This window comes from Ostrinia nubilalis, chromosome 8, assembly GCF_963855985.1.
Source record: "Ostrinia nubilalis chromosome 8, ilOstNubi1.1, whole genome shotgun sequence".
NCBI classification, from domain to species: domain Eukaryota; kingdom Metazoa; phylum Arthropoda; class Insecta; order Lepidoptera; family Crambidae; genus Ostrinia; species Ostrinia nubilalis.
Window position 1 is genome coordinate 16,886,203 of NC_087095.1, and position 26,356 is coordinate 16,912,558.

Genomic DNA, 26,356 nt, shown 5'->3' on the forward strand with positions numbered 1-26,356 from the left:
ATACTGTAAAGTTTCATTAAAATCCGTTCAGTACTTTTTGCGTGAAGGAGTAACAAACATCCAAACTTACGCATTTATAATATTAAGTAGGATTATTACTTGGCTATTTACGAATATAAACGACATCCTTTTTTAGTTATAATAATACTATTTACAAAGTAGACGCATCTTTTGTAAAAGTTTTTTCAATTACTTCCACCTAAAAATTACTTTAAAGTCTCAACCCTGATATTTAACTACATTTTAAACATTATCACAACAGTATAGCGCCACAAACAAGCTAATCGTAAACCCCACAGCACATCAGTCTACACAATTTTGTTGAAATTTAATCCTTATTACAACTACATAAAAGCTCACAGTGTAAAGCTTGATGTGCCGTCATCTTTACACCTGACGGCCAAATATAGGAGTGTGCGCAAACAGCGCGGGCGCCCCTCCCGTTTGATCGCAAACAAATTGTCACGTTTACTATGAATTTCCAATTTATTGACTGATTAGATACGTATCTTCTAAATAAATAAATGAAACACCGAATACAGTCATCCGTGACGATATTTAGGTAGTTTTATGGTTAGATTTCAAAGAAAAGACGGTTGCAAACATTTTTTTCTAGCCAAGCGATTAGGTATAAGTAATAACTTACTTTGCTTCCATAGAACTGTAGTAAAACATTGCTTTGAAGTTCTCTTTTATAGGCCAAAAACCTTAACCGTTTTCAGATCGTAGGTCTACTGAATGCTGGTCGCCACTTGAAAACTATTCTTCAGTTTTGTCCGTTCCTTTCCAGCAGTGAAAAAAACCATCATCATCATCATCTCAGCCATAGGACGTCCACTGCTGAACATAGGCCTCCCCCAATGCTTTCCATGTTACCCGGTTGGTAGCGGAAAGAAACTATAGATCAATTTAAATGACTTTACTATACATAATATTATGCCCAACAGAGTCCACGAAAGTACGAGTATCTCCACATCAAATCTAACTTAAGTTATTATAATTTTGTTATAACCAATAATCACTAGCTAAATTAGTAAGTAATTCATTAATACCTCTTTAACTAACTAGCTTTACCTTAAGTCGATGGCATGCTCTACTTAATTAACCAAATCGTCAAATCAAATATGCATCAAACCGTAAAACATGAATTTGCATGTTATCAAGGGAGGTTAATCCCAACGGACGTATTAATACCGGATGAAATTGAGTAATTATAGCTGTACACAATTCCCTTAACACATTTTCTCCTTCAGGCGGTTGGGATTGGTCATAGTGTATTAGGACAGTAAGATAAGTTTCAAAAGTGGGTATAAACTTCATTGGTTGGATTTTTGTTTGCGGTCAAGCTGTAGATCCTGGCTACACACTGGGCACGAGAGATGGGTATATTACCTTATTATCACTTTAATTTAGTAGTAGGTGATTATTTTTGATAAGTAATTTTAATTAGTGAAGGTAAATCAGATATTTATCAAGTATTGAAGTTTTTTTTAAATATAAGCAATAAATCACTGATTCATGATGATAATAATTATTTTTTTTAAATAAAAAGATTCCATCAAATACAAATACCCAATCAAGTTAATTACAGATAAAATCTTATCAATTTATAAATCCAAATAGACCCTGTAATATACTACTGACGTAAATTGCTATATTGGTGCCTACCGGATTACCTCGTGACGATAAATGAAGTCTCCAACGGCCGAATACTGAAACGCCATTTAAATATTTGACGGCTTCTCAAATAGTTAAGCAGCTCCTAAACTTAGATTTCGCATACTCAAAACAATATCTGAGCAGTTCTCAATTTTTAAGCACCTCTCAAATTAAGTTGCACTCAAACGCCACTCAAATGAATTTTCGCATACTGAAACGCCATTCAACGCTAAGCATTACTCAAACAACTGTCAAATCGTCTTTAGCAGCTGTTAAATTTGAGAGTGCGTGCCCGGTATCTTAAATCCTATTCTTATACCTAAATCGACCTAAATAGTGGTAAATAATGTGTGTCATCGTTATCATTTCTTTCGAGCATCGAGGAAATACCTAGATCTAATCGCAATAAGGCTGAACGCTATTGAAAAATATTATTATAATGACATGCAATTCCGAGCGAGGTTCCGCGTCTCCAAAGAAACGGTGTTGTTTCTGGATTCATAATTTGGAAGCTCTTTGAAACCCCTCACCAAACGCCCTATAACCAGTGGACCAAATACTTATTATAACCCTACGGTTGTACGCAACGGGAAGTTATGAACGTGTACTAGGTGATATCTTCCACATCGAACAGCCAACTGTGCATCGTATAGTGCACAAAGTAACAACCAAAATAGCTGCTATGAAATCGCTTTACATAAAAATGCCTATTTCTGAGGAATATGGGGACATCGCAAATGAGTTTAAGCTATAGCAGCATTTCCAAGAGTTGTTGATTTGTTAATTTGATGCTCTGTCAACAATGATAAATGTCAATTGTGGTTACGTTTCGGTCCACGATCGCCACTTAATAGATTTCAACAATAAAAAGTATCAGCTTTAAAATTATTTTTTTAATTAAATAAAAATGCAAGTATTAATTGTTTTATATAATAAAACGAGATTTATATATAATAGAAACTAAAAATAAACTGTTCTATGTTAAGTTGATTGAGTATATTTCCATAAAAGACAATACATAACCAAACGATGCTGCGTGTAATGGATAAAAAACGTAAAGTCATCATTTGTGTAAATGAAAGCATACTTTTTTTGGTAAATGTTGCCATTATGTAAACATTTGAGAGCTGCTTAGCTGATCACGGCTTCAAATCCGTTGAGTGGCGTTTGAGAATACCATTTAAAATTGAAGGATACTTAAATTTAGGAGCCCGTCAGCTGAGTGAAAGATTTGAGTAGTGTTTCAGTATTCGGCCGCAAGTGAGTTAATTAAACAAATTATTTGTAATCTGAGACCCGGATTTCTTGCAACATTACTAGGCTATTGAATCGCTAAATCATAGATTAGGCTGTATATCCTGGCTATACAGAAGTTGCAGTGGTGGGAAAGTATGGTAGAATAAGTTCCGTATACCATATAGGCATCCATTTAGGCTTGCAACTATTTATTCTAATAACTTACTAAGTTGACGCAGCGACCCAAATTGATTCTAGACCTCCGACATAAGTCTCCATTTCGTTCGTTTATTCTGTTTTTTTGGTCAGATAAAAACCATGGCCTTCCAGATTGTTCCACCTATTCCACCAACTTCAACATACTCTCCTACCCTCTGCACTGTGTCCGCACCCCCACCCTGACGATGAATGATGGCACAGCCGCAGTGATTAACGGCGAACTCATTCATCATGCGACGACTGACGACTGACGCGCGACGTCGCGACACGACGCCGTCGTGAATGTCGTGATCCGAACGGAGTGGCGTTTTTGAATTGATTACACTCGTTTATTTAGCCGTAATACTTGAAGATTGATCTATTTAAACTGTGTTTGATGTTTCAGTGTTTTTTAATTTATTAGACATGAAAACCTTTACAAAATATCATTAGAAACTTGTACTAAGTTTTTAAACAAATGATGGCAATAGTTCCATGATGATCAATGTTGATACGGTCAATATACACGCAACGTCACGGGTGTATGATCCTTCATCATTCGCATGACCTATTCCTGCAGTATCTGGAGTCAATCGTCATCGACTGAAAAAGGATAATAATATTTATCTACGTAAGGTACCTTTCACCTCCACCACCCACAAGGTGGACCGACGACCTGATAAAGGTAGCAGGAAGGCGCTGGTTGCAGGCCGCTACCAACCGGGTAACATGGAAAGCATTGGGGGAGGCCTATGTTCAGCAGTTGACGTCCTGTGGCTGAAATGATGATGAAGGTACCTTTACGAATGACTTTAACTCACACTCTTTTCATCTGTAGTTTAAACCTTTATCTTCACATGACCATCACAACTTAACAAAGGGTTTCCTTTCATCCTTTCTCACCAAACACAATCAATCAGTCTTTCAGGACACTTCACTTTCCACCGCTTAACAGTCATCAACAAAAGACACGACCTGAGGCTGGTTTTAGAGTCAAGCTGACGCACGCTGACCGTCAGCGCTGACAGCCGAAATGTATGAAGTGTCGGCGCCGAGCGATCAGCGTCACTCAGGTACGTTCCCTTCAATTACATACATTTTGATCTGTCAGCGCCGACGATCAGCAAGCAGTCAGCGCGATTCTAAAACCCGCCTGATTCTGATTCTGATAGTTACAGGCTTCTTGGGCAATTAAACAGTAGGCAGTCCATCGCGTCATAACACTTGATGAATGACTCGGGAGGTCGTTAATCACTCGCCCTCCGAGGGTGGCGTCGCGGAGTAATATGTTCATGGTTTTATTAAGAAAGAGATTGATTGCCAGTTTGTTTGAGCTTTGGGGTGGTTTGGAAATATTAAGTCAGGTCTTTTGGATTTTTTATTTTAATGTTGCATTGGTTGAAGATGACGTGTGCACGTGTGGATCGAACTGAGTGGGTGTCATTATCTTTGATTATATACGATTATATTTACAATCATTATTTGTTTAGTTTCACAAAATAATAAAGAAAAATATTGATTCGGACTGAGTGAGAACAGATTTAATTTGGACTAAAAATTGACGCATTTTAACGCTGAAAATTATGTAAAGGGAGAGTTTGATCTTTCTTTTATCTTCACATACTAAACCTGGCAGTAAATAAGAAATAAATAAATAAAGAGAATCATTGATCTTTAGTGAGTGATAATTTGTTTTTCTTGAAAAGCATTATCTGGGGTAGTCGACCACTTTCCATTTAAAATAGGTAAAGTTGGATTATTTCTATATCGAAACAAATCAAGACCATGACAATTTAATCATTAATCTCGGTAATTTCATCAACGATCGATTGTGTTAATAGGCCGCGTTGTTATAATCTACGGCAATTTAGATGGTTATCGATTTAACATTAATTCGATAAAAAATCGATTGGCAGAGCCGCCGCCGAAAAAACAGTGGGTGCGGTTTTGTCATAAAATAACTTATTTTTATTAACTTATTTTTGTCATAACTAGATAACGATCAGTGCAAAATTTTAAAGTAAAGAAGGTTGGAAGTTCAATCTTGATAAACATGGAATGACATTAAAATGGAAAAGACATTATTTTTATTTATTGATAGTGATTTTTGGATCTGAAATCAAAATGTCTACCCAGGTTACAAAGTAATCATATCACTATGCTAAGCATTGCATATACCAACTTCTATTGATAAGCTATACTTACTCGTATATGTATTATCTTAGAACATCCTTAAACGTGTGGAATAGCAATAAAGAATTGAATGAAATTGAATTGAATTAAGCTACATTTTTGTGTCTGTTCTTCCAACCACATCTTGAAATCAGGATTAAAAGAACGAATAAATATGTAGAAACTTATTTACTTACAGTGAATTATTTTCACACTTAAGCCATGACTGGATTAAATCTTACCTGAAAAAAAGAAAACAAATCGTTAGTTTTCAGGATTCACAGTAAACAATAATGTTTGATTATAATCATCATAACTAAATTTTTCCGATTTAATGATTAGCACACACACACACACTTATCTGCCTAATTTAGCAAATTAATGCAAATTAATTATAAATTCACATTAAAATTTTGATTACGATATAATTTATAGTTTTGTCAAACGCTATTAATTATAGATTTACATGATGACAAATGTTCACGACCAGCCTGCTAGCTTTCTCGTAGAAACCTAGAATAACAATTAATTTAAATGCCTGGCGATTTGTTTTGCTGTCATGATTCTCCACTTCCTATTTCCTAATACTTATTTATATTTAGTGTGATAAAATATTGCTAAAACTACTGTGAAAGGATTTTTTCCTATAGACGCAACCAATTATATTTAAACCATACTGAGCTACTGTGAGAATTAACAAATCTGTGCTTTTGTTGAAGGGATGCGCGCTGGCAGCTTGAAGAGCTTTTCCAGCTTCACCGGGCAGAGTGGCGAGTACAGAAGGTACTCTAGCCGTTTGGCGATCGTCGGTGCGCGTGCTATTGTATTGTGGAGTAGTTGGCGTGTATAAGGCAGTGATGTCTGTGTTAAAAAAGTCGGTAATGGTATCGTCCGGGTCGTCTAATACTGTCAATTAACTTTATAGAGCCTAGGCATATAGGCGGGCAGCGCAGGACCAGTCGTCTTGAAAATCCTTGGGGGAGGCCTTTGTCAAGCAGAGGACGTCATTTGGCAAACGAAGGTACGAAATAATGGAGCCTAAATTCTCGGCAGTTAAAGAAAATAAAACAAAGTAACAAATACTCTTTCAAATCAACTGCAGTCACCTTCAAACGTTCGTAGAGACACCATCTTTTTTACATAATCTGTTCGTTGCTGAATCATTCATCTGGTTATTTGAATAATACTCGTTGGTAGATACTTCAGATTGATATGAATGGAACAAGAGCAAAACAGAATAGGAGCACATATCGCTGTCATTGTCTGGCTGAACAACTTTAAATTGGTTTACAAGTCGTGCTGTGAATGTCTGGCGACGACTTAGCTCTAACGTCATGACATCGCATGAAGATTGAAGGATTTCAAGTAAAACTCAATTAGATCTGTAGTTTTTAAGATAAAATCAATAAGTGATCCTTTATTTTTAAACAATAACACTATTTTCTTACCTCCAATTTAAGCGAAGGAAATAGTTAAACATAAACATATGGAGAGATGGAGACTATACAACACAATTAGGTAGTTTCATATTAAATTTTGATCTAGCACTAAAAATGGTCCCCTAAGGGTCAACCATTAATATTAAAGACAAGGAAATTATACTGAAGTTAATAGATTATTGTTATTCAGTTTTTTATCTCCAAGCCACAAACTGTGTTCGCTTTGGTGTGATAATTTTAATGGTAAAAATTCGTAATAATTTTAAAAGGTTTAAACATACTGGTATGCAACTTAAACTGCCATCTTGTTGCTAGCATGCATTATTTATCAACTCTGTTCCACCACGTTATGCTAAAGTACTGCAAATCAATAAAAACAATGTGCCTGCTTATAGAAATTATGTTGACTATTGAGTTATACATTATTTATTAACCCTTGTCATGTGGAACTGATTGTATGGGCCGTTAATGTATAAATAAGCACAAAGAAATATTATTTTTATTGCTGCCATTTATATTCAAGTGTTGACTTTATTATCATTCAGATGCTATATATTATTTGCTGCAGGGCCTCGATTCAATGGGCCATATTTTAAGAGGCACCGTCTTGGCATCGATGTCTGATAACTTTCAAGGTTCAGGATGTGAAGTATTCGCATTAATTTACATTCGCCTTGAGGAGTGACTTCAACTGTCTTAACGCTTGTTACTTTACTGATACATAAGTAAACTGTATTAATTTAAAAAAAATCTTTAAGCCTAGGCGTAGACCACCGCATTTTTTTTAGTCGGCCGATAGTTGGGCCGGATTCTAATTTGTATGAAGAATCAATCGGTGTAATGTGCGCACTTCCATACATTCCCATACTGATTAACGGCCCGACTAAACTATCGGCCGACGAAAAATCGGTAGTCTGCGCCTAGGCTTATTGCTATTGAAAGTTATTTTAAAAATATTTATGGCAAATTAGACATAATACCAGATTAGTCGAGCAGTCATTAATACTATTTCTTATTTCAAGCCTTAAAAACCTTCAATTAAAGACTTATCTTCGCCTCATTAGTACATAATGTGCTAGATCAATCTAGTAGCTTCCTGCTGCATATCAGGTCTGGTGGTATCGGTCTATACCACTTTGATCACCTAGGTGATATCACCTGGGTGTGCAAAAGATGTCAATTAGTGTCCTTCCACCAGCATGATATGGTAATTCATCGGAGATCAAAGTACGGCAATAGAGTTGAGTTGCTATCTAAAAAAATCTAGTCCTATGACTTGATTTCACGTATGGTATTTGCAAATAAATATCACAAAATAGCCTACCCTCAGATTCAAAACAAACAACTTTAAAATTCGGCCTGATCATCACTTTCCACCCACGAGATTCCTTGTTGTGGTTAAAAAAACATCCATAAGCTAAAGCTTAGATTAAAGTCAAATCTTTTTTTATTGAGGAACACAATAGTGAATTTCAATATTTCTCGTATTATTACCTCGCTACTTATTCGGTTTCATGCACATTAAAATTAAACTAATGAATTCGCTAGCCATCATCAGTGTGCATTTCCAAAAGGCCGACTCATTGACGGAAACCCACGCCGACAGCTCCGCTGCCCGATATCGACAACCGACAGCTCTCGATATCGATAGCAAATACGAGACAGTTCCAAACTCGCCACTACTTGTCTAGCCGTCAGCGCGAACGTTTCAATGCGCTGATACCGCGTCCTAATTGACACGTCTGGCGGGAGCGGAAGTTGTAGTGAAGGGGCGTAAATAAATAAGATATCGATGATACTAATAACATATTCTTGAGGGTGTTAAGTCCACTGGTTACCACTTTGAGAGTTAGCCTCCGTTGCACCACCTTAACTTTAACGGCAAATATAACCATAATAAAAAACTGGTGTTTTTGTATTTGTTTAAGTAAGATGACGCAAGCTAGACTTAGTCATCTGACATGATTCCAGTTTTGTGTTCTTAGGGGCTTTCTACCTACACGTTATAAAGTAATAAACTAGGGTCTGCAACAGTGCTTGCAAGCGAGCTGTGATTGTGTATGTGTGTCATTATTCTTAGCTCCAAGTTCTCTTTCTTCATACTTCACACTTACAATTAGGTAATTCGTCTGCTCGTTTGCCTCCTGTCACATAAAAAAAAAAACTTTACAGTGAGTATAAAAATCATAAGAATATCAACTTCTGGGCAATGGTTGATTACAACTTTGCCACACATATCGATGACATGACAAATTATCGACATAATCCCCATCACTACACGAGCTCACAATGACGTGCGGAAGTCGAAGACGGAAGCAATGGCGCGACAAGCAGACAGCAGCAAGCTACAAAGCTCGACGCGCCTCTAGCACTAGCTCGTCGCGTGGCGACACTAGATTGTCATTTTCGATGCAATTTGGGAAATGTTTAGTTGTAAGTTTTGGCACAGGGTCCTAGGTGAATAAGTTGATATGGAGAATCTTATTAAATAATTGTAATAGGTACTCACATAACTACAAAGAACTTCATTCGAAAATGAATGCTAAATAAGATTCAATAAGCGCTGGACGGACGCAGGCCGCTACCGACCGGGTAACATGAAAAGCATTGGGGTAGGCCTATGTTGATGATGATGAAGCATTTGTTTTAGGAGGAAAAAAAAACATACCCATACAAACGTTTTGTTTATTCAATTCATGATTGGTCATGACATGACCGTTTATTGCTAGACTAGTTTATCCCAGAAACCGCCATTTACCTTCTCATCACTCGCCTGTCTTCGGCTAGTGGTGTCAAGCTTCTCTCATGGAACTTTTGCTAATCGTTACTCCACCTAACTGGAGAGCGTCCTACATTACGCTGGCTACTAACTGTAATATCATTTCAAAAAGTGAACTGACTCTCCCATTGCATTAAAGGTACTCCGGTAGAAGTGAAATAAATTAATATCGCTCTAAAGACCTTGTTCCTTCCACCTCACGTCACTTTGGCACGCATGACAGTGTTAACAGCGATTGTCAATTAGTTTGATATATCGCTGAATTCTATTATCACTGCCAATAACCAAATAGTGTTAATTTCAACTTTCACTTTTAACATTCTTGGCATCGATACTAATTAAAACATCCCACTTGTCGAAACCATATATCAATGAGCCGTCAACGATAATGTATTAGTAACTTTTCTCTAACATGTGAACGGTGTTAATAAATTATAATATAAACGAGTGACATTAGAGAATTGGCGATAATTTATGTCCAAGAATATAATTTCAATTCACATGCCGAGCGATGTTGACAACATTGTTTGTTTGTCATTGTCATCATAGTTTATCCCAGAAAAATTAATGAATTTACAGATCATTTAATTTACCTTTTTAATCAAGAAGAATCTGAGCCATTTTGTCATGGGAAAGAGCCACACATAAAAAGGAGGTATAATAAAATTGATCTAAGAGAAGAGAACTTAAAGTTTCGACTCTACTATTTAGTTTATTATTTTATTACCATCTCTACCTTTTAACCGGAGAAGGTATTTTATGAACAAAGCCGCGTATTTTAGACAGTCGAAAGATAATTAAGTACAACGCTGACAAAGAGTAATTAATTGACATCTATTGACAGCGAGCGCTGTCGGCCATCGGAGTGATGAGTTTGCGCGCGCGCCAACTCAAGATTTATGGGCTAGAGGTCTCCACTGTGAAATGAGTTCCGGGTAAAGGTCTAATTATATTGAATGCATGACTGTGTTTTTATGTACGACCGCACGCCAGTGAACTATGTAGATATGTAGTAAGTCATGTAAGTAGTTACATGACTTACTGTCATCGTAAAGGTTGCCAACTTTTTAGCTGCTTTTATCGTGCTGGTATTTTTAAGTTATGACGAGCTACTTACTCAATCTGATAGGCCATGATATTAAATCCTATAATCATATTATTATCTCGGGACGAATTTGAATTAATAATAATTCCAGTTCTTATGCGGTCTCTGATCTTGATTGATTTACGTAATTTGTTAAAATTAAAAAAAGATTAAAATAAAATAGTAATATGATAACGTCACGCTACTTTAATTTTTAATTATAGTTTCTCGACTAATTCCACAGCGACGTGTCATACCAACGTCATAAAATAACGCATTCAATCTTATTAATCGCCTCTGTCACTTAACCTATCATATAAATCAATGCGTTACCCAACCGGACTTCGTAAAACCCATCGATCAATCAAAAGTCGGATTAGTTCATTAAGCGCTCACAGCATTGTTGTGTCAACTTGCGTCCGTCAAAACATCGACACCGTTGTCACGTCACAGTCACTTGTCAAACAGTGCTGTGCGTCACGATTGGCGATGATGTAACTGACAGACGGCACATGAAAATGGTTTGGAATGCGGTGGGTTGGTTTGTGCGAATGACGGAGCAGTTTTTAGCGAGCAGGAAGATTTTGGAAGTTTCACTGTACCTAAAGATGATGAATGTGTTGCGAAGTTTACGATTATTTAATTAAATAGATTTAGAATCCACAATAATAATTAATCTAACTTTCTACAATTAAACTTTCCCCTGGGACAAAATTCTAGATCCTGGCTACACAGGAGTTACAGCGGTGAAAACAAGAGGTGGAAACAGTCCCGTTAAAATTAATCTAACTTTATTTTTCTTGGTAGGTATTTGTGATCCACAGTCGCATAAGCAATGCAATATTATACTCCAAAAACGAGTAGGTAAACCGTATAGCTATTGCCCACTTAAAGATTTCAAACTCATTGAGATGAAAAATTAAAGAAAGTATTTTAATTATTGACCATTTATGACTTTTTTCTTATAACTCAATCAACTGTTAAACAGAATATTAACAGTTTTTAGTTAAAACTTACGTAACTTAGAAAATATTGAAATAAATTTAAAATCCTCCAAAAAGTACAGTCATTGCCCATTACTTACACTAATTGCCCACATCAAAGCACAGTAATTGCCCAGTATCTTAAAACAAAATAATCAATTTTAAAATGACAAAATAGGCTTTAAATAAATAAAACAAAACATTAAACTTAAATTCTAGTAGTACAGTCTTCAAAATTTCAAAATAAATTGCGTTTGGCCTTATTATCAAATATTTCTTGAGCTGATGTTGATGAGTCAGAATCGGTAGAGACAGAATCATCTACTTCAAAACATAGATGACGCAAAAATTTGAATTTTATATGTATTTATTTTTTTATCTTCTTTGATATCAGTTCAAGTGATTGCTCAGAATGTTCAATTAGCTGTTGGTTATTCTTCCCTAAAGTTGTATCTATTTCCTTACAATTAACATTTTCACTAGTAGATTTAAAGTAGGATTTTCATTTTTTGTATTTTCGTTTGAATTTTTATCAATTTTATCAAGCCAAACCATATTTTTCAGGATACATCTTGTACAGCTTTGATCGCTTTTTGCAAATTTTCTATGCTATATTGAACTTTTGGAGTCTTTGGCATACTGAAAATGAAACATTAAAAGCTATTTCAATATTTATGCCTGTAAATTACAAAACAAGTCTAGCAATGAGCAACTTAAACACTGCTACTGCATGGTGGCAACACTCTAATAATAATTGCCCTGGGCAATAACTATACATTAACATATGGCAATAACTAAAAATGACGGTGGGCAATAACTAAAAATATACAGATTTACGTGCAGTGATTACCCACCGTTAAAATGACCGTTAGAAACCAAATTTTATCAGTTATTTTCATTGATAATGGAGAAAACACTTATAATTTCATCATGACTATACACCATTAGTTGAATATTAAATAACTTGCAAAAAAATTTAACCTCTAAGAAAGTAATTCCTTAGTAAAATTGTTAAAGTCTTTACCTATTTGAGTAACATTTTCACCCGTCTTGACAAAATCCGCCATAACTGTTTTTTTTTTAGTGTTTCCTATTGTAAATTTTAAATCTACTGTACATTGATCTCGGAGCCATCTACTTAGTAAATTGAAATCTAACTAGAGTGATTCAAAGTCAGCACCTGACAATATTATTCTTAAAGCGGGCAATCACTACCAGTGGGCAATCACTCTCTGGTTTACCCTATTGTCCATTACGAGTATTGTCATCAGTGTTTAGTTTAGATGACCTCTGCTTGCTAAACAAATTATCATTCACGACTAAGAAATTGCTAAACAAAATTGTCATTCACGACTAAGAAATTCGTTACGTTTTAAGGCAAAAACCAACCTCCAGCTTTAGTCATTATCTCTAGCCTGTGGCCCGGCATGGCCGCAGCAATTAGCTAATTACCGCGGACGTGCGACGTGACAGGACGCAGCTGGCGTGACAGAGTGACTTTTGTATGAGGGATATTAATTGAGTGATAGCTGCGATACGTTTAGGCTGTGTGTGTGATAACAGACGCAGAAAATAAGACTTGGAAAATGGCTACTTGATTGTTAATGTGTTAAGAACCCATCGTTAGAGGTAGCGCCACGGGAGGATGATCCTACTAATATTATAAATGCGAAAGTTTGGATGTCTGGAAGTTTGTTACTCTTTCTTTCACGCCAAAACTATTGAACGGATTTTGATGAAACTTTATAGTATTATTGTTTATAACCCAAAATAACATATAGGTTATAATTTATGACGATCTTTGACAAACTAAATTTCACGCGGGTGAAGCCGCGGGCAAAAGCTAGTACTGACATAATAATAATTATGACGTGACACGGTACACAAATCTGAAGTCTCGCTGACATTTGACGACACAAAAAACACCCTTCTGTGCCGCTCTTATACCTCAGGCACTGACACAGTTATGATAGACTAGAAATAAAATGAAAACACATGAAACCTTCAACCATAAACGTGACGTCAGAAATAACAAACGTTCCTGCCTTCCATTAGGATGTGTCAAATGAATGCAAACCTGCAAAAGGCGTGTAAAACGATCATCACTATGTCGCGTCATTCGCGACATCGTTTCGACTGCCAAGTTTTCATCGACTCATGCGCAATAGTGAATCTTGTCTTACCGTAGGGCAGGTTCATAAGAACAGAAAAATTATCCCCTTTATCAAGAAGGATTACACTGTAAGATGGATGAATTTTACGTCGAGACTCAAATAAAGAAAAATTTACACGATCTCACATTGTATTTTGATCGTCTGAACATCAGAAAAAAATCCTTAATTAGATTGAAAGCTCTTTGAAAGCTTCTTAGCCGAAATGTAGAGGAAAACTACCTGGTAACTAATCTTCATCTGGTAGGTCTAATTTTTGCACGATCCCTAATCTCCATCACTTTCAAAGCGATCGCAAGACGTCAGCCCCTAATCGCCATGTCATTGAAAGCGACTGCGAAATTTCCAACTATAACGGTTGATTCTAAAATGTGCATGCCGACTAAGCATCGCGCTGTCACGCATCGCGTCGCACTTATTTGAGTGGACGCATTTCGCGCGCGACTGCGCTGGTTCGGTGTTACAATGTCGCGTGGAAATGTACCGGTGACATGGGTCGATTGCAATTTTCATGGGAATTCTTGGAATCCTTTAATTTCCACAAAGCATGGAGAAAGAAATCCGTCGAAGCGAAGAAAAATTATTGATAGAGTTTAAAAACTGTGCAATATTTTGAGATAAAATGTGACGTCGGTTCACATTTTAACAGCTTATGAGTCTATACCTAAAATAATGAGACAAAAATACAAACAGTGTATACGGGCACGATTTTGGAAAATCTGACAAGGAATGAAGCTCAGAATATGACGTAAATTTTTTGATACAGAAATTCACTTTAAGGGACATCCTGTATAAAGCTACATACCTGTCTCACAGTATCTGTCTGGTATTACAATTAGTGTGAGTTTTCTATCGGCTCCCGGCTACAAATCTCTCAACGCGCCGCAATGAATGGGCGCGCGGTAAGCGACAATGTTGATGCACGTTGATGTCACTATCTCAAGAGCTGAGTAATGTTGGATGAAGATTTAGTGAAGTGAGTATCAAATTAAATTATATGGTTTATGTTTACTTTAGTTTTAGGCAAAATAGAGCTGTAAACTACTTATTTAGATATACATACAAACGAACAGGGTTAAAATGTAAAAAAATGCGAAAGGGTTGTTTTTTGTATGGATACCAATGATAGAAGAATTACTATTTTCCCCAAAAGTGTTTATGTTTTTAACAATTGCACTTTTTTGTCAAGGTTACCTAGGTATTTGCATTATTAAGTTATTACAGAAAAACAATCCCAAATTAACGCGCGTGCTAAAACAGCAGAACATTAGTGCCTAAACCGTAATCTCAGCTACGGTCATAATATTAACAAAAGTAACGGTAACAGTCCGCATCAGATACGATCTGCATCGCCTCGTTACTGTCGAGAAACAGTACGAAATTATCGCGTAAACATTTTCTAAGAACCATTATACTTTCCTCGCTGACAGACATCAAAACAGCTCTGTTATTATTAAAGACTGTAAACTAGGTGCGGGCATAGACTAATTTTAGTTACAAAACAGAAAGTCCACTTTACGGTTGAGGCTTCCCTTCTATGATCTAGGTTGAGGCCCTTTGAGCGTTATCAGTGTGAGCACTAATTACTAATAAAATGAGTTACGTGTGAGTGTCAAAATATTGCTTTTTATGTGAGTTAAATAATATGAAACAAAACATAGGTACTGAAAAAACTACGCATTTCAAATTTTATATTTATTTAAAAAAAAAGCTTAAATTAATTTAGTCTTTATTTCATAAAGCTAGGTTTGAAAATACTGAATATTTTATAACCGACGTTTTTTCTTTGGGGCTCAGTGTCACTAGAAAAACAAACGTGTCTTTTCTTGAGACTGAATCTTGAAAGGATCATGGTAATAATATAACAACTGTCACTGTGTATAAAAGTGGACTCAACACGACTGCTTGTCTCTTCTGTTCAAACATCTTTGCCCCAACACTGATTGGCGTCTACACGTTGCCCGTCACGCAATGCCAGCCATGATTTATTACGCTCAGATCTGACATAATTACTTTGTAATTAGGTGTTACATTCACTTTGACTGGACGATGTTTTCATTATCTCCAGCTCTCTTGCGTTGTTTTATTTTAGAAGTGTCAGCCATTAACCGTCTGTCCGATCCTCTTTGATCTATGACAGGTATGCAGGTCGCGTGAGAATTGAGATGGCTTAATTTATGGCTAGTTCCAAATAGAAACTGAGTTACAAATAATTACAGCAACGTTCCTGACATATGAAAGTTGGCAATCAAAGTGTAGTTGTCATTTGTAATAATGGAGAGTGAGAGATGAATGTAATTAATGCCTTTCATTTAACAAAGAAAAGTACATCTAATTTTATTATTATGTTCAGCTGTAACCGCTTACGTAATAATTCAGGAATAACAGAAATTAATCTAAACCTATACATACTTTAATTTCAACCTTACGTACTTACATAGCGCCAGAAATTCCTAATGAACATAAATAAGGTTCTGAATGGTCAGAATCTTATTTAAGATAAGAAAATTCCATGGAAATAGCTCATTAGTTACCTGTATTAAAGCATTTACAAACAATGGCCGATGCAATTGGGCTTAACGATGCCCATCCCAAAATAACAACCCCAAATCTCTAACCGAAACCAAGAGCAAGCGAAATGCGCTATCATTAATCCACGGGACACTTAACCCAAACAAGCATTCTGGCGCCAATTAAAACGAAACAAAACACCATCTGCGATTAACGCCAGAAAGAATCAATTAGTAGCCCCAAATATTGGCTTAGTTGGCGTCGGTTCCAACGTGAGCCCCAACGTTGGAGCCAACATTCCCAAACGTTGGCACATAGAGCATTAGATGAACGCCGACGCAACGCGAATCGTCAATCATCTGTACGCATTAATCTTGTGCAGACAAGTTGATAGATCATCGCTCTGAGCTCACGCCGCGCGAGAAGTAAACCTAGCTTTGGATGCGGCAACTTTGGGTTTATTCTTTTATGTGTAAGCCAATGATGAAATTTTACCGGACAGTTATTTATGAAAATAAAATCTTCATAAAAAAATAGTATGTTCTAAATCTAAGACTGTTAAAATATATAATATTGACTGAACTGAATCAGTAATTTACAGACTTTCAAACTGTGACGCTAGCTCATACTCTACAAAGATTTACAAATTGTGCTTGTCCCATAAACATTTAACTTTATTATGTCTGGCAAACTGACTGCACATTTTATTACAATAGAGGTAAACATTAGACCGCCCTTATTTTTATAGTTCAACGCTGGCGATTTACCGTGTAACATATTGCTCCTAGGGGCATAGCGTGACTATGCACGATACTAACAAAATTAATTTATGATGAAATATTGCGTATGTTATGTTGGCTCAAAAACGTCGTATAATACCTTAATTGTATCAAAATGTAGAAGTAGTAAGTACATATTTTACTTTCATAATTTATGTAGTTACTTGTGATGTATTTTTGCTTAAATTCTCTTGCGCTGAATCACAGAGACGATAAAATATTTGGATTTTGTCTCCATGATTTCGCAGACCTCCAATTTCCTTCCCTGTTCCTCTCGTCTCCTCATATGGACGCAAGTGTACCCGTATGGACATTTCAAACGTCCTGTGAGATTTATGTTAAACGTAGGCATGTAGCCCACCTAGGCCTTCGGTTGTTGACATCGTCGATGTCAGCCCAGTGAGCTATGTCCCTGCTGAATATGGTCAAGCCGTACATCTGAACCGTCGATCCAGGGATAACATTATTGCAATCCAACGACGATTATCAACATACAGATGCAATAATTGGACCGTAAAACATAATGGCTGATGCTTCCGTTAAATTTAATGAACGATTGCCATCGTTAATCTGTATGTTTGGATCACAATCTGTATTCAAGTCGTTTCCGTATTTGTAACACTTTTACGATCTCTGTAAACGCGCACATAAATCAATCCGTTATTGTGATGTAACTGGTAGTACTATGAACTAATCGTTTTTAATTATCTCTTACTTTATTACAGTAGTCCATCAATTAATTATTAATTATTTTGAAACAAATTGCTTATGAATATTCAAGGAAAAATCTTTGTTATAGACAACATGGTCAAAGGCCTTATAGGAATCTATTGGGCCTTAAAACTGTTCCCTGCGTGACACCTCCAAAACAGTTTCCGGGCTCCGGCGCTGGATGAACGAGCCCTCTCTCGCGGCTCGCAGGTAATAAATCGTGTTAAACAAGTAGGTTGCGCCGTTTTATCAAAGTCAATCGGTATCATGCCGCCAGTGGTGAGTAATTATCTCTACGCTTGTACAGACAGAAGCGAAAATATCAATATCAATTTCGACTTTATCGTCATACACAGAAGGGTAGGTTGATAAATCTGTATCGCTGATGATTGTAATGCTTGATCGTGTAAGGGATCTTATTTTATTAATTTGACAGCAACATCTGTTGGCCGTTAGATCAAATGCCATCGTGAACGATGCAATGAAAACATCCAAACATCCGTCAAATTGGAAGTGTGTAGGACTTAACGATGTAAAATGCTCTCTATCAGTGTCTCTTATATTGTACAATTTATTTGATTAACTAAGTACTTGCCAGATTCTTGTTACTGTAAAGGGATTTTATTTCAACGAATATCACTAATATCTGGGGGCACGGCAGTGCCCCCACCAAGTCGAGCAAAAAAGCGGCACGGCCGTACCATCCTTTTCTCGAAGCAATTCAGGCCATTTTCGACCGCCTGTAACTTCGTTGTGGATAAAACTAGAAGGCTGAATTTTCATTAGCTATGCAGGCATTGTAAAGACACGGTATATTTAAAATTTCATTCAATTTGAACCAGTAGTTTAAGAATTATAACGGGTCAAAGTTACTTAATTTTGTCACTCACTGACTCACTGACTCACTGACTCACTGACTGACTCACCGATCATCAAAATTCTAAGGCACTTCTAGCAGACCTAGAAGCTTCAAATTTGGAATATAAGTAGTGTTTGGTGTATGAATCAAGGAAAAACTAAAATATTTGGGGGCACGGTAGTGCAACCGCCAAGTCGAGTAAAATTTTTCAATTTCGGTCCAGTTTTCTAGATACATAACTGCTGTCTACAAAATACAAAAAGAAATGAGATTTGGGGGCACGGTAGTGCAACCGCCAAGTCGAGTAAAATTTTTCAATTTCGGTCCAGTTTTCTAGATACATAACTGCTGTCTACAAAATATAAAAAGAAATGAGATCCCATCAAAAACAATACTTGTCAAAAAAACCAAGTCTCGCAACTCAGTTGTTCTACGGTAAAAAGTTGTGAGATCCATGTAATACCAAGTCCAGGCCAGGAAATCTTTAACGTTTTACATAAATATATTGACTTGGCCATCGCATGAAAACACGTGTAAATTAAATTATTTAGTGCGATGGCCAAGTCAATAATTTATGTAAAACGTTAAAGATTTCCTGGCCTGGACTTGGTATTACATGGATCTCACAACTTTTTACCGTAGAACAACTGAGTTGCGAGACTTGGTTTTTTTGACAAGTATTGTTTTTGATGGGATCGTTACTGTCTTGACATTGCTGGGTTTTCTGAAAAAACTGCTTTATACATAAATTGTGCCGTGCCAGTTTTTATGAGGTTTTTGTTTAGAGAACCTACTTATCATCATTATGTTCATCATATTAACTAAAACTGCTTGGGAGGTTTCTTTTTATGCAAACATTATAAGTAGGTTGCTTTTAATGATTTTACAAATATTTATAATGCTAAAATATTGTAGACTCAATTTATTACATTATGCATATTCATTTATTGGAATATTTATGGCCAGTTAAAAGTCAATTTCTGATAGCAGTTATTTTTCGTCTAAATAAAAATTTGCCTAGTTTTTAACTAAATACATCTTGTGGTGTATTATGAAGCACTTTTACGATGTACATTTCGTATAATATACACAGTTAAAGTAAACACCGTTGATTTCACTTTAAACCTAACACAATACTGTTGAAAAATCGAGGATCATGACCTGAAACTTTTGTAAGACGAAATATTCACAAATTAATTGAAAATTTCTTCTCATTTGTCATTTTAACATGCAAAGAGTGGGCGGTTATAAGCGTCTGAGGAATGATACTCGATAAATCAGCCGTCTGTTTGTCTGTCTCTATATTTTGTTCGGATCGCGTTGGCGCAAACTGTTTATCTTGTCTACATTAGTTAAGATTTATTTAATGGTTTTATGTAATGCAGATTTATTGAGCCAACAATATCAAGTAATCACTGATTCATAAATTCTCTGTTACTGCTATTTAGAGTTGACATGATTTTAATTGTTATGAATTATGTACTTGTTTTTAATGTAATTTTGTAATAAACAAAGTCATGTTAAAATATTATGTAATAACTAATATAAAAAATGGTTTCTTGAATCCGATCTATGCATTATGATTTATTCTACATTATTAATGCTCTATTAACGAAATTTTGTTAGTTAGTTAATTAACCGAGGGTTATGGGCAGCTAAATATAGTGGCATTAGATAGATATTTTTTTGAATATTTTTAGCACCTTAACATTCTGTCAGTTTTTATGTTAATTTATTCTATTATTTTAAGTATTGTTAATGTATTCCTATAACATATAACAAACAAATGACGTTGTTTGTAGATGTTATTGTAAGGGAAATTAAAATTAGTTTTTTGTCTAAACACGCAAACAAGACAACCTGACATGAAAAAAGTATTCTTTTAAACCTTGTTACGTTTCATCTCTTTATGAATAATGCAGTATTCAATGGTAATGAGGGTCAATTGTCTTAAAAAAACTATTGTTATTAATAAATTATCATTATTTCACATTTAACCAATCAGTTAGTGATGAAGAGGTAAAACTTCATTATTAAAGGTGATTTTCCTTTAGATTATAGATAAATCTGATTTCTTCTGTCTTCAGTTTCTATAATAGATTGAAAATAATTTACTTTAAGTGAACAAAATCTGTCAGTGGCTAAATTCGTCACAAGTCTGGTTTAAAAGTATTATTTGTATTATAAGTAAATTTGAACAGCACATTTAAAATTTATTGTACAAGACGTAATGTTTGCTATAGCAGCAATAATTGCTGCTTTTATTACCAGATTGTTGACGTTATAAAATAAAGTCGTATCTTACGTAGGCATTAAGTAATAGCACATACAATGTACCTAACATCTTATTTACTTGCAATAGGTGTCATTTTGTATCAAAAATGTATAAGACTGATGTCCCGTCGACTGTACATAATATCCAATAAAGCAAGCACTCGAAACTGCCAGTTGAATTCACTAAAATATGAGTGCGCAAACACCGAAAGGTCATCTCTATTATAACCATCAACACATTAATCATGCAGACAAACACGAAATCTAACATCACCCACAAAAAAGAACAAACGAATGGTCTTCAAACACATTATGCAATAGACGTACCATCGTAGAACTGACTCATTTGATTGATGAGTACCACAATCACGAATCCCAGACATCCAATTTACTAGACCTCTTGGACTTTTAAAAGTTCCTTCTTGATCCTCCATGGTTGTTCCATCTGAGGGGTCCATGGGGGGTCAGGGTATGGTGGTCTCGCAAAACGGTGATAAATGGTCGTCCGGATAAACATGGCTACTTTATTACAGAGAACGTTTATGATTTATTCATGTTGTTGTCAGATTTGAAAGGCAGTTGCACTTGGGGCTTGGTAATAGCCTCTTTGTATTTGGTGAACTTTTTGAGTTATTCTGCAGAGCGTTAGGTGAATTGCTTATTTATTATTTGTGGAGAAAGTTATTTAATATCAAGACAAACCCAAACTGGTTTGATATCAAGACAAACATTGAACACTGTATATTATTATTGGCTTCTCTACTAATAAGAACTCAATTGAAGATGAAAATAAAAACTGTATTACTCAAGTTGTAATTAATCAAGTATCTGTAAAGAAAATAATAATTTTCCTTACATTTCCCTTTAACATTTTCATTATTAAGAAGATAATTAATTAGAAGTTGACTTCCTATTAGAGCTAATTGAAGTGATTAATTAAGTAAACAAACATCTATTAGATTCTGTCTTACTTTTATAATAGCATAATTTAGATAAAAACTTATATTGTTTATTCTTCGTAAAAATAATGATGGTTCAAATTAAAAGCTCAAAGCAGAATATACCGTGGGAGTCTCGCGTCATTATCACTGAAGGCTGCTGTGAGGATAGCTTTTGATGTATACCTGTATTTAATAAGCTTCGTCATAAGTATTTGAGGTAATATACTGCGTCGTTAAAACGTCAAAAGTATGTACTTTAATTAAAAAACCGTTTTGGATTTCTTTTATGTATTTTTAAGCTGAAAACGCTTGCCCATTTTTCGAAATGGTCCATCTGCCATAAAAATAAATTCAAAAGTCATATTATTTATTATAGTATGAGTTTTCAGGGCTTACTTATACACGCTTGGTCGACTATCAGCACTTCGGGACAATATATCGGCTGATGCTGAGAAGAAGTGGCAGAAGAAACTTAATCACCAAACTTAAAGAAATATTGGAAAATTTTTTGTGGCAAAAAATATAGCTCTAGGTATAAATTTTTTGGTGTCTGAGAATATTAATGATAATGATCAATTGATATTTTATCCGAATCATTATTCCATTTTAATATTTAATGGCATCCATAAATTTATTTAGACGTATGAATCCATTTGCGAGTTTGATTGGTCATCTTCATATTATTTGCGATTGTCTTTTGCTTAATCGCAGGCATTTAAACAAAAGACATGAATGATTGAAGATTTAAATACAGTAATTTTTATGAATTTGTTTTAAAACACGATTTTTTTCAACATTCATAATTACCTGGTCCATTCATCATTGGAAATATCAATGAGAGTTTTTAACCTTAACCCGTATTGTTCGTCTTACTTTAAAATCATTATAATGAGTATAATCACGTTTTGTTTCTTGTAATGTAAAGGTTGATTCTTACAAAACGCATTTATGCTTGTTAACGTAATGGGGATTTCACGACAAAATTATAAGTTGTCAAGTCAATCATTAACTTTTCCAAAAAAGCAACTGGTTTTAATTATTATATGAATTGACGATAATCACTATGATTAAGAAAACTTGGAGCTTCTCAGAGGTATTTGGTAAAAAGCTAATTTTCTCTTGCAAAAAACTGAGTAAAATAAACCTGGGAGTTGTATCTGTTTAACACCTTTATTTTCCAGTTATCTAAATGTATTTTTTATCTTTCAGTAAGTTGGACAAGTCGTTATGGAAATCCTTGGGGGAGGCCTTTGTCCAACAGTGGCCGTGATTTGGCTGAAACGAACGAACGAATGAACGAAGTTGGCTTTATATTTTTTTTATCCACAACGAGGAAGCTCTTGGCCTGTATCTCACCTGATGGTAAGTGACGATCAGGCCGAAGGTGGAAGCGAGCTTCACCCGGAATCCTAAACCACGGAGGAACTGGCTATCTTACCTCTAACTGCCGGAACACAATAATGCAGTTAACATTGTTGTTATGGCGACAGACTTAGGTAAGATGGTGGTAGCTAGCCAGGCGGACTTAGAACAAGGCCTACCACTAACCAAACCGAACAGAAAAATCTGCCCCCACTGGGAATTGAACCCGGGACCTCTGCGTTTGAAGCAGGTGGTCTTACCACTAGACCACAGAGGCGGTTAATTATTTTACACGATTCAACATTTCTATTTTGCAAAATGACATCGTTACCGCATCTCATTTATTCCAGTCATTAATGTACCAAGCTGGTCTTAATTAGTACCTGACCAAAGAGCAAAGAGTTGACGTCGGCCGACAAGCTGCACCCGTGTTAAGGCGACATTAGGCCGACACACGTCGCCTCCAGCCCAGTCCACATCAGAGCAGTTTCCATGTGACCACATAAAGAAAGAACATAACCTTATGAGACAGCGCACACTAGGCGACACACCGCGGTGACAGACGCGGCAACAAAATGCGCGCGCGTCGCTAAAAGTAAAACTCATAATACTAAATACTTATTTATTTTTGCTAGTAGGCTTTTAAAAAGCACTTTACACGTCTACTGCTTCGGGACAATAAGTAGGCCAGTGCTGAGAAGAAGCAGCGCAAAAACTCAGTCACTATTATGGTGTCACTTTTGAGGAAGGCTGCAGACATTTAAATTTCAAGTTATCTTGTAATCTGTTTAACTTTCTCTACTATTCTGTAACTGAAACTGAACTTTCTAAAGGTTTTTGATTTCGATTATACTCGTATTTCGATCAAACCAACTTATACCTATCCCAAGTATGGATAGTTTTTGACCAATTTTATTAAAAAAAAAATGTATTTCTTCTTCACTTCTGAAATAAAGATTAAATAAAATAAATATTTCTATCAATAACTGGCTTTAATCTTTTAATATATTAGACTCTCTAAGCCCTGCCTTGCCTTATCTTCATTTATTGATTTATTATACTTCACTGATATTTATAAATCGATCATATTAATTTCTCTATCGTTGGTAAGTTATAATCCTATTATACGCAAGTCATGTAGATAACAGCGATGTGCGTTATTTGATTGAATGGGAGATTAACGGCCGAATACTGAAACGCCATTTAAATATTTGACGGCTTCTCAAATAGTTAAGCAGCTCCTAAACTTACATTTCGCATACTCAAAACAATATCTGAGCAGCTCTCAATTTTTAAGCACCTCTCAAATTAAGTTGCACTCAAACGCCACTTAAATGAATTTTCGCATACTGAAACGCCATTCAACGCTAAGCATTACTCAAACAACTGTCAAATCGTCTTAAGCAGCTGTTAAATTTGAGAGTGCTTGCGCGGTATCTTAAATCCTATTGTTATACCTAAAACGACCTAAATAGTGGTAAATAATGTGTGTCATCGTTATCATTTCTTTCGAGCCTCGAGGAAATACCTAGATCTAATCGCAGGAACGCAATAAGGCTGAACGCTATTGAAAAATATTATTATAATGACATGCAATTCCGAGCGAGGTTCCGCGTCTCTAAAGAAACGGTGTTGTTTCTGGATTCATAATTTGGAAGCTCTTTGAAACCCCTCACCAAATGCCATACAACCAGTGGACCAAATACTTATTATAACCCTACTGTTCTACGCAACGGGAAGTTATGAACGTGTACTAGGTGATATCTTCCACATCTAACAGCCAACTGTGCATCGTATAGTGCACGAAGTAACAACCAAAATAGCTGCTATGAAATCGCTTTACATAAACATGCCTATTTCTGAGGATTAAGGGGACATCGCATAGCAGCATTTCCAAGAGTTGTTGATTTGTCAATTTGATGCTCTGTCAGTCAACAATGATAAATGTCAATTGTGGTTACGTTTCGGTCCACGATCGCCACTTAATAGATTTCAACAATAAAAAGTATAATATTTAAAATTATTTTTTTAATTAAATAAAAATGCAAGCATTATTATTTTTATATGATAAAACGAGATTTATATATAATAGAAACTAAAAATAAACTGTTCTATGTTAAGTTGATTGATTATATTTCCATAAAAGACAATACATAACCAAACGATGCTGCGTGTAATGGATAAAAGACGTAAAGTTATCATTTGTGTAAATGAAAACATACTTTTTTTGGTAAATGTTGCCATTATGTAAACATTTGAGAGCTGCTTAGCTGATCACGGCTTCAAATCCGTTGAGTAGCGTTTGAGAATACCATTTAAAATTGAAGGATACTTAAATTTAGGAGCCCGTCAGCTGAGTGACAGATTTGAGTAGTGTTTCAGTATTCGGCCGTAAGGCAATGGTTAGGTATTACATATAGGGAAAATATAATGGTAGACGACATATGAAAATATTTATACCTAGGTCTAGACCAGTCTTTCCCAAAGTGGGCGATAACGCCCCCTTGTGGGCGCTGCAGGGTTAAAGGGGGGGCGGTAAGAGACCCAGAAAAAAAAATCGGGACGTTGTGTAGAGGCTTAGGAGGCGTCATTTATTACGAGGTTTCTTAGACACAGACTGAGCACTCGACTCTCGACTACAAATGGGGGCGCTAAAAAGAATTTATTCTCAAAGTGGGCAGTAGACAAAACAAGTTTGGGAACCGCTGGTCTAGACTGAGTCAGTGTCTAACGCATGGAAGCGGCACGTGAGGGTGCTTTCGTGACGGTCAAACATCAGCGAGACTTCTGATCGCCTTTAGATTTGTCATAAATGTCAATATCATCCCTCCTGGGTCCGTGGCCGAGTCCCCCAGTGTTCGACGCACCCGTGGTCGACGCCCCCGGTCAGTTAAATTTGATTTGAAGCAATTTTTAATTAAATGTACAGTCAGGCACAAAAATGTTTACAAACGAACTAGTTGTGCCCGCGACGTCCCTATCTATAAACCCACGAAGTTTGTTTACGCTTTCGCCAAACATTCTATATAATAACAATTAAATAAGCAGTCTTTAAAATAACTCTGCTCACTCTACAAATAAATGTTGAAATTATAAAAGTTTTATTAAGTATTTATAACCAAAAATTAAATACAACATTTTAATTTTTGTAATAATAACAAAATTATTATATTTTTTTATTAATTTTCGTTGACTTTA

At 35.7% G+C, this 26,356-nt stretch overlaps 1 non-coding gene across 1 annotated transcript; it reads right to left on the minus strand.

The window, feature by feature from the left end:
* Positions 1–23,363: 23,363 nt before the first annotated feature.
* Positions 23,364–23,435, minus strand: Trnal-caa (transfer RNA leucine (anticodon CAA)). The gene has a single exon. It is a non-coding gene; the product is annotated as a tRNA-Leu (tRNA).
* Between the last annotated feature and the right edge of the window lie 2,921 nt (positions 23,436–26,356).